We start from the raw sequence: 6,986 nt of genomic DNA on the forward strand, positions 1-6,986 counted from the left end.
AGAATTAATAAATACAGATCAAAATTTAGAGTAAGACAACAACATCTAAAGATAACAATTCTTGACTTAAAGAAAGACTACTTTCCATTTAGTATTCTAAATGACTATGTGCCCACCATCAAACAACACCATATTTCCTCAGATGTAATACTAAAAGTCCCACAGGGAGTGGAGTTTTGGCTCCGGAGTTCAGATGAACCTTTTATCTAGACCGTTGTATTCCGCGTGGAGATTGAGGACATGGTCAGAAATGAATGGGGTACGTGCGCTCGTAAATGAACTATACAACGGTGCTGTCAGATACGGTCGGTCACATGGCCCATGGAAGTAACGCTACCACGACGGAGAGGAAACCGGCGCTTCTACATGGTTGCGTTACCGTCATGATCTAGACCAGCGGTACATTTCGCAGGCGGCTTCCTAGACCACGGGTCCAGGATGTGTGGCCAGCGTCGCGTGTCTTCTGATCAAGCGCTTGGAAATTTTCCCGGAGCACAGAGTGAAAAACAGTAGAGTAGGCATCCACTTAGGGCATCTCCAGCGGCGCGACGCATTTCGAACGCCCAAACGAACAGCGTGTGTTTGCATCGGTCGAAATGGTCGAAATTGTCCGCGCGTTTTGCGTCGGGGGTGGCTCCAGCGGCACGACGCATAATATTTTTTTTCCATTCATGAAGCCATAATTTATTAATAAAAAACATAAAAAAGCCATAAAGACGTGGTCTGCACGGCCAATAAAGAGATCCACTGTTCAATATTCGGTCTACAGGGCCATATACGACATTGAATACAAGGATTACCATCATCTGGCCATGACTGATTGGTTCGCCTAACGAGTTCATCTGGTCCCGAGAGCCAGTATGGATTTCCGCAAACATAAGGATTGAGATCTCTTGCCTATTTAGTAGGGAAATAAGGGGATGCAGTTTTGGCACCGGGGTGCAGATGCTCCCGCTTTGCTGGACCAATCACGTCATCCGGACATCCATGCATGGCAGGGCAATTTTTGGTTGAAGACGCACAGAAACTGCACGTAAATGAGAGGATATCGTATTGATACGTAAATACGGTTCAGATAGACGCGTGCTAATAAATGCGAACGTGAACCAGCACGACTAGAAAGGTAACGATTGCCAAACATGTACCAATAGTCCCTAGGCATCTTCAATGCGCGTCCGTCTTCTCCCTTAAAACCCTACCAGCGCGTATTTCTTTTTTTTTTTGTCTTTCAACCCTAGCCGTCATTGTCGCAGACGCTGCGTAAACAACCACCTCTCCCACACACCCCACCGATGCCATGGCGCACAACGACGAGGCCGGTGGCCGCGGCGGCGGCGTGCTCCGCTCGCTATAAGTTACCTATGACGAGGCGGATGTACTGTACTGGCAGCGCATCCCCGTGCCAGTACAGTACAAGCCGCCGCACGGGTGGCACGTCTCCAACGTCGGTTTCGCCGTGCCTCCGCCGCCACCGGCAGGACCAGAGATGCGTGCCCTCATCAAGGAGCGGCGGAATCGTCTGACGCTCGTAGAGAGGAACCTGGCGGCGAACACACTCAACAGCCCGGCGTGGACGCGACGATTCTAAGATAAGCGCGCCATCGAGCTCGCGTGGGTGGCCGGCCGCGCGAAGAACCGCTTCAACAACGTCGGCCGCCGTGCCTGGTGGCACGGCCGCGGCGTCGACGCCATGTTGCAGCAGTATGGCTTCCGCCAGCGCGCCCGCGGCGACCCGCCGTGCGTTCCATTGTACTTCGCGCATGCGGAGTGCATGGCGCCGGAGGTGCCGCCTCTGTAGAGCGCGCCGGCAAGAACTACGGCGTCCGGGAGCTCGCGCACCGGATCGATAGCAGCCCGCGACTGCACGCACTCCGCCGAGCTCGCGCCTCCTTCGGGAGGCGTCGTCATCCGCGACGGGGCGAGGCGCGCGTCTTCGGCTCCGGCCCATCGGACGACGGGGTTGGGCCAACGCCACCGCCTCACGAAGGAGGACGCCGCGGCCTCGCCACCACTTTCGTCGGCGAAGAAGCAATGGTGGGAGAAGGAGGCGGAGGCGGCCCTCCGTGGCGGCGACGACCCAGAGGAGTTTCACTGCCAGAACTTCATCGTCGGTCGCTCCGTCGAGGAGGACTACCGGCATATGACGATGGACCCGCGGCAGGCGGCAGTGTGGTCCGCCAGGGACCACAGCGCCAACTTCGTCGACCTCGCCGGACCTTCCGAGCCGCCGGCACCAAAGGAGGAGGAGGATGACTGGTCCTTGGGGACATCCAGCGACGACGGCGACGACGGCAACAACCTCGACTTCAGCGCCTTCGACGCACGCCACCACTAGATTTTTTTTAGTTTAAATTCGAGTAACTTTTGTATAAATTTCGTATGAATTTAGTTTGAATTTAGTTTTTAAATGTCATTTTAAGTTTGAATTTCTATTGGGGGTGCGTATGGGGGCGCCGGTGCCGGTCTGGAAACAGCATCCCCAAATAGAGGATACTCTGCCGGCGCCCTCCATAGGGCAGTGCCGACGTCCTCCATACCCCCCCCCCCTCCTATTTGGGGGCCGTCGGTGGAGAAGCTCTGGTACTCCTCCACGCCCCACAAGTCGAAAAGATCGAAACACTGAATCCACATGTTTGTTTTAAAGAAATTCAGAGAAGAAGTACTGCAAGAGTTGCTATTCCTCAATATGTAGTGCTTCCAAAATCATCACCAGGAAACGAAATTGGGGATCAGAACGGTGAAACAGAGGATGCCACATTCCCCTAGAAGCACATCGGCTCTTCTACGGGCGAGTTCTTTCTTCTCCAGCCTTCACATGAGACATGACGTCTTGTGTCTTCCTTTCCAGTTTGAATATCGACGAGGGGAAACGGAGACAACCGCTAATGGTGCAGCCCCGGGAGAATATGGTGAGTGCGGCCATGTCGGTTGTCGGTCGTTGTAGCAGTAGCCGGTGCGGATGAACCAGAAGCTGAAGGACAAGCTGAGTCCGCTTAGTCATCTAAAATATGAATCCAAAAGCTCCGGGGTGGACCGAGAGGTAAACCTTTAGTGCCCAAAGTTGATACAGTTTAGCAATTAGGACAGTGTGAGCTGAATGACTAACTCCACCGATTGTTCGTCAGTAGCTTTGTTATGTGATTTCATGGCGTCCGCATTGCTGGTAGTACAAGTTCATTCAAATTGGTACAGATTTCGTATTGTGGACTTGTGGTAGCTGGTACTTTGTCCAATTTGGGAGGTGGGGGTTAGAAAAAATGCTGGAGCTAGACCAGAAACTGCTGACAGTAGTAGTTCATTAATATTGGGTACAGATGTTGCAATGCGGTAGATGTTATTATATTTGAATGGCCTTAGGGCATCTCCAGCGACACGACTAAGCGGACGTAAAGTGAAGGAAAAGTGATCGTTTGAGTCCGCACGGTGGATAAATGGGTCCCTCAGCCTCGCACCCTATGCATAATGTCCGGCTTGTCCGCCGGGATGCAAACACTGCCCAAATTTGCTCCGCGAATGCGTCTGCGCCGGATGGAACGCACGATCTTGTATTTGTAGGCGGCCCCGCACGTTAGGGACAATAAAACACGCCTTCGTTCGCGTTTCGTGCCAGCGCGGGCCAAGGCCGAACCCAATCTAAGGGGGCGCCGCAGAAGATCCATCGCCTGAATGGCAACCACGACGATCAACACACCTTCACCATCCCAAGCACAGAAATCGGCACGGAAGAGCAACCACCGCCCTCTTCGATTTATGCGCCGCCTTCTCGGCTTCCTACCACGGCTCAATAAAAGTTGTACATGTGCGCGATCGGATCTCCCACCGGCCGCCACCATTCATCTCTGCGATTACTATCGTCCCCATGAGCAACCTTTCGTTGCCATCGGACTCCAGCAATGAGGGAAATTAGCCGGGATGGCGACATTGGTGGGAAAGAGCTGACACGCCGAGTAGCTAAAGCTCCCCACCAAGCGATGGCTAGGAGGAGGCGCACGACGCCATCGCCGCCGACAGCCAGGATGAGGAGGGGGACGCCATCACCGATGGCCAAGAGGAGGAGGAAGAGGATGAAGAGGCAATGTGGGAACGGCTGCAGGCGGAGGAGGCGGCGGCGAAGAAGAAGGAGAAAGCCTGAGCGAAGGCGGGGGCGCATGCGGCGCATACCGACGACGAGGAAGACCCGAAAGGTGACTCTTCAGAGGGAAACACAATCTCGTCGGACGCGACGTGCTTGTCAGAAGAGGTGACAAGCTGATCGCACAGCCTTGGATTTGATCATCAATTCGTAGTTAATATGTGTAACTTGTTTTAAATATTGCATTATTTTGTGAAAATTTGATCATCAATTTGTGATGCGGTGGGGCAGAATGCCTTGGGTTGCTGGGAGTCAAGCGTGGCCCAACGGCCAATTTCATATCCGCAGCTCGACGCAAAGGATGCCCGCGGTTATTTTCAGTGACCAAAAGGCCATCGGCCTTCAAGCCAAATCGGTTTCAAATGTTATCGTCAGTTCAACAAGTTAGGATTTGTATTCTGGAAAATATATTTGGGACTTGTAACGGGAAGAGCAGATTAAACTCCGATATGATAGTACTCACCCATACAATCTCAATTTTCAGAAATAAAAGTTTTAGCGCAATGGTGCCAAATGTATTTCTCTGGCCCTAATGAAGACTTCCTAAGAGCGTAGTTAGGGAACCGACCATGGCTCTCTTGTGTTTCATTTTATGGCTGTAAGTCTTTCCGTGTTGCATTCGTAATGTTTGACCACAATTGCCTTCTCTTTCTATCTTCTATTTGAATTCCGTGATTTTATCCTGCAAATTGGAGATTAATTGAGATGGTCTAAAAAAACTCTAAGATGATAGGACACAACGAAAGTAGTTGCATGGGCTGCGGTCCAAGTTCGTAATATGAAGGTACAGGAAAGATAAGTCTGTCATTTATCGGATTTGCTCTTTTATTATTACCTTCACTTTTTTTGTACTTGATACAAAGTTTTGATTACGAAACTTTCCTTGTGACCGGATCTTTTTATGCTCTCTTGGAACCGACAACTTACTTCATGCTATTAGGCAAAATTTACGGTACCCGGTACTCCAGAACGACGCAGTGGAGTACCAAGCATATCTGACCGTTCGTGATAAAGGACTAGTGTTAATATTATCATTCTGAAAGTGCCAAACGGGCAATATGCACTTTAACGATCCTCATGTTTTCCGATAGAGGAGCACCTGTGAGGCTGTGATCGATCAACTGAGCCACCGCGCTCCACCCCCACTGCACCGCCGCCTCGCTCGATTCAGCGACCCCGGACCCCTCTGCGCCGTCGCTGCTTCGCCTCACCCCGCTGTCTCGGTCGATTCCGCGGCCCCGGGGCCCACTGCGCCGCCGCCGCATCTAGGCCTTTTTGGCTGCCTCGCGCCGCCACCTGCTCCGCCGCCGCATTTGGGCCTTGTTGGCTACGTCGCGCCGCTGCCTGGGACCTCGTTGTTGGAAGTCCCATCTTCCTCGGCCGGTTCTGCCCTTGTTGGCCGTCTGGCGGCGCCGCCTCACGCGTCCTGGTCGAAAGGCCCTTCTTCTCCTTCTTTTTTGCGAATATAGGGCCCTTCTTCTCCAACGTGCGGCTGACCCGTCCATTATCTTCACCTTCGTCCCGATCGCCTGTGCGTTCTTCATTGCTGTGGCGACGTGACCTGGTTAGTTATTGTCTTTCTTTGTGCAGTAAAAGTATGGTACTAGTGGGCATACATCAGTACATTCCCCGATAGCCGGCTATAGCCGATAGCCTCGATTTGGATTTGGATTTTGGATTTTGGATTTGGATTTTGGAGCCAATCAGTAGATGTATCCTGATGTTTTTATTTATGGGTTCTGTCAGACTGTTGTTCAGCCGTCTCTGGTTCATGTATATCCTAAAGATAGAAACACATAGTATTGTCTCTGATATCATATCTAGTTTTGAACCAAACTGATGTTACAAATTTTACTGACTTTTTCACTGGATTTGGAGCCAATCAGTTGATGTATCCTGATGTTTTAATTTATGAGTTCTGTTAGACTATGTTCAGACGTCTCTGGTTCATGTATATAGATCTGAACCAAATTAAAATTGTGTGATAGAAAGTCTATGTGATTATCTAATGGATAGTTGTTGCGTTTTATAATATTTTGGGCAGACATGACATGTACATGTACTAAGTATGATGGTTTGATAATGGCAGGTTTGGACGATGGATGATATTGGCGAAACTGAGGTGAGAGAAGAATATATTACGATGGTCAGTCAAATATTTGATAGCGAAGAACAAGGTTACAAGCACTACAACAAATATGTGAAAGAGAAAGGGTTCAATGTCAGATTGGACTAGAAAGAAAAGACGGTTTGTCTGTTCCAAAGAAGGTTACCGTTTGCAGAAGTATTTTGAAGCAACTGAGCAAAAGAGAGAGACATGAAGAGTGGTTACAGTTTCTATTTCCTGCATGTACGGAGACCTGAAGTTTGGTTTTGCTGTACCGGGCCTTGAAGTTTGGTTACATGTTCTATTTCCTGTAAGGATTGCTTTGTTCTGTAGACAATATTGCTTGTGTGTTACTGCGGCTAGTTCAAAAATATTGAGTGCAATTGGCCTTGTGTGCAATTGGCCTTGTTGCTCTGTTGGTTTTGATCATATTTGTAATTCAATTTCTGTATGCCTGTTGACAACGAAGTGGATACAGAGAGTGAAGCAAGGGTTTGCGATTATGAAATATCTGTGTGTAACCTTCAGACTATGATGAATCTGACATTACCTATATAATGAAATACCAGATTACATGATATATAATCTTTACCCTAGAAAGTGGGAATCAGTAATCTAGCTACATACAATATTAGCATGAACCAGAAAAGTTCACCGCATTTCCTAGATTCGTTTATCATGACATATGTTCTTGTCTTTGTACTCTGACAGTTCTGAACATACATAGTCCAGTTTGTTCTCCAGTTG

The 6,986-nt window shown here is 49.7% G+C and overlaps 1 long non-coding RNA gene across 1 annotated transcript; it reads left to right on the forward strand.

The window, feature by feature from the left end:
* The first annotated feature begins 5,578 nt into the window (after positions 1 to 5,578).
* Positions 5,579 to 6,747, forward strand: LOC124659667. Its single transcript, XR_006989665.1, has 2 exons — positions 5,579 to 5,696; positions 6,222 to 6,747. It is a non-coding gene; the product is annotated as an uncharacterized LOC124659667 (long non-coding RNA).
* Positions 6,748 to 6,986: the final 239 nt, after the last annotated feature.

This window comes from Lolium rigidum, chromosome 6 (assembly GCF_022539505.1).
Source record: "Lolium rigidum isolate FL_2022 chromosome 6, APGP_CSIRO_Lrig_0.1, whole genome shotgun sequence".
Taxonomy (NCBI): Eukaryota; Viridiplantae; Streptophyta; class Magnoliopsida; order Poales; family Poaceae; genus Lolium; species Lolium rigidum.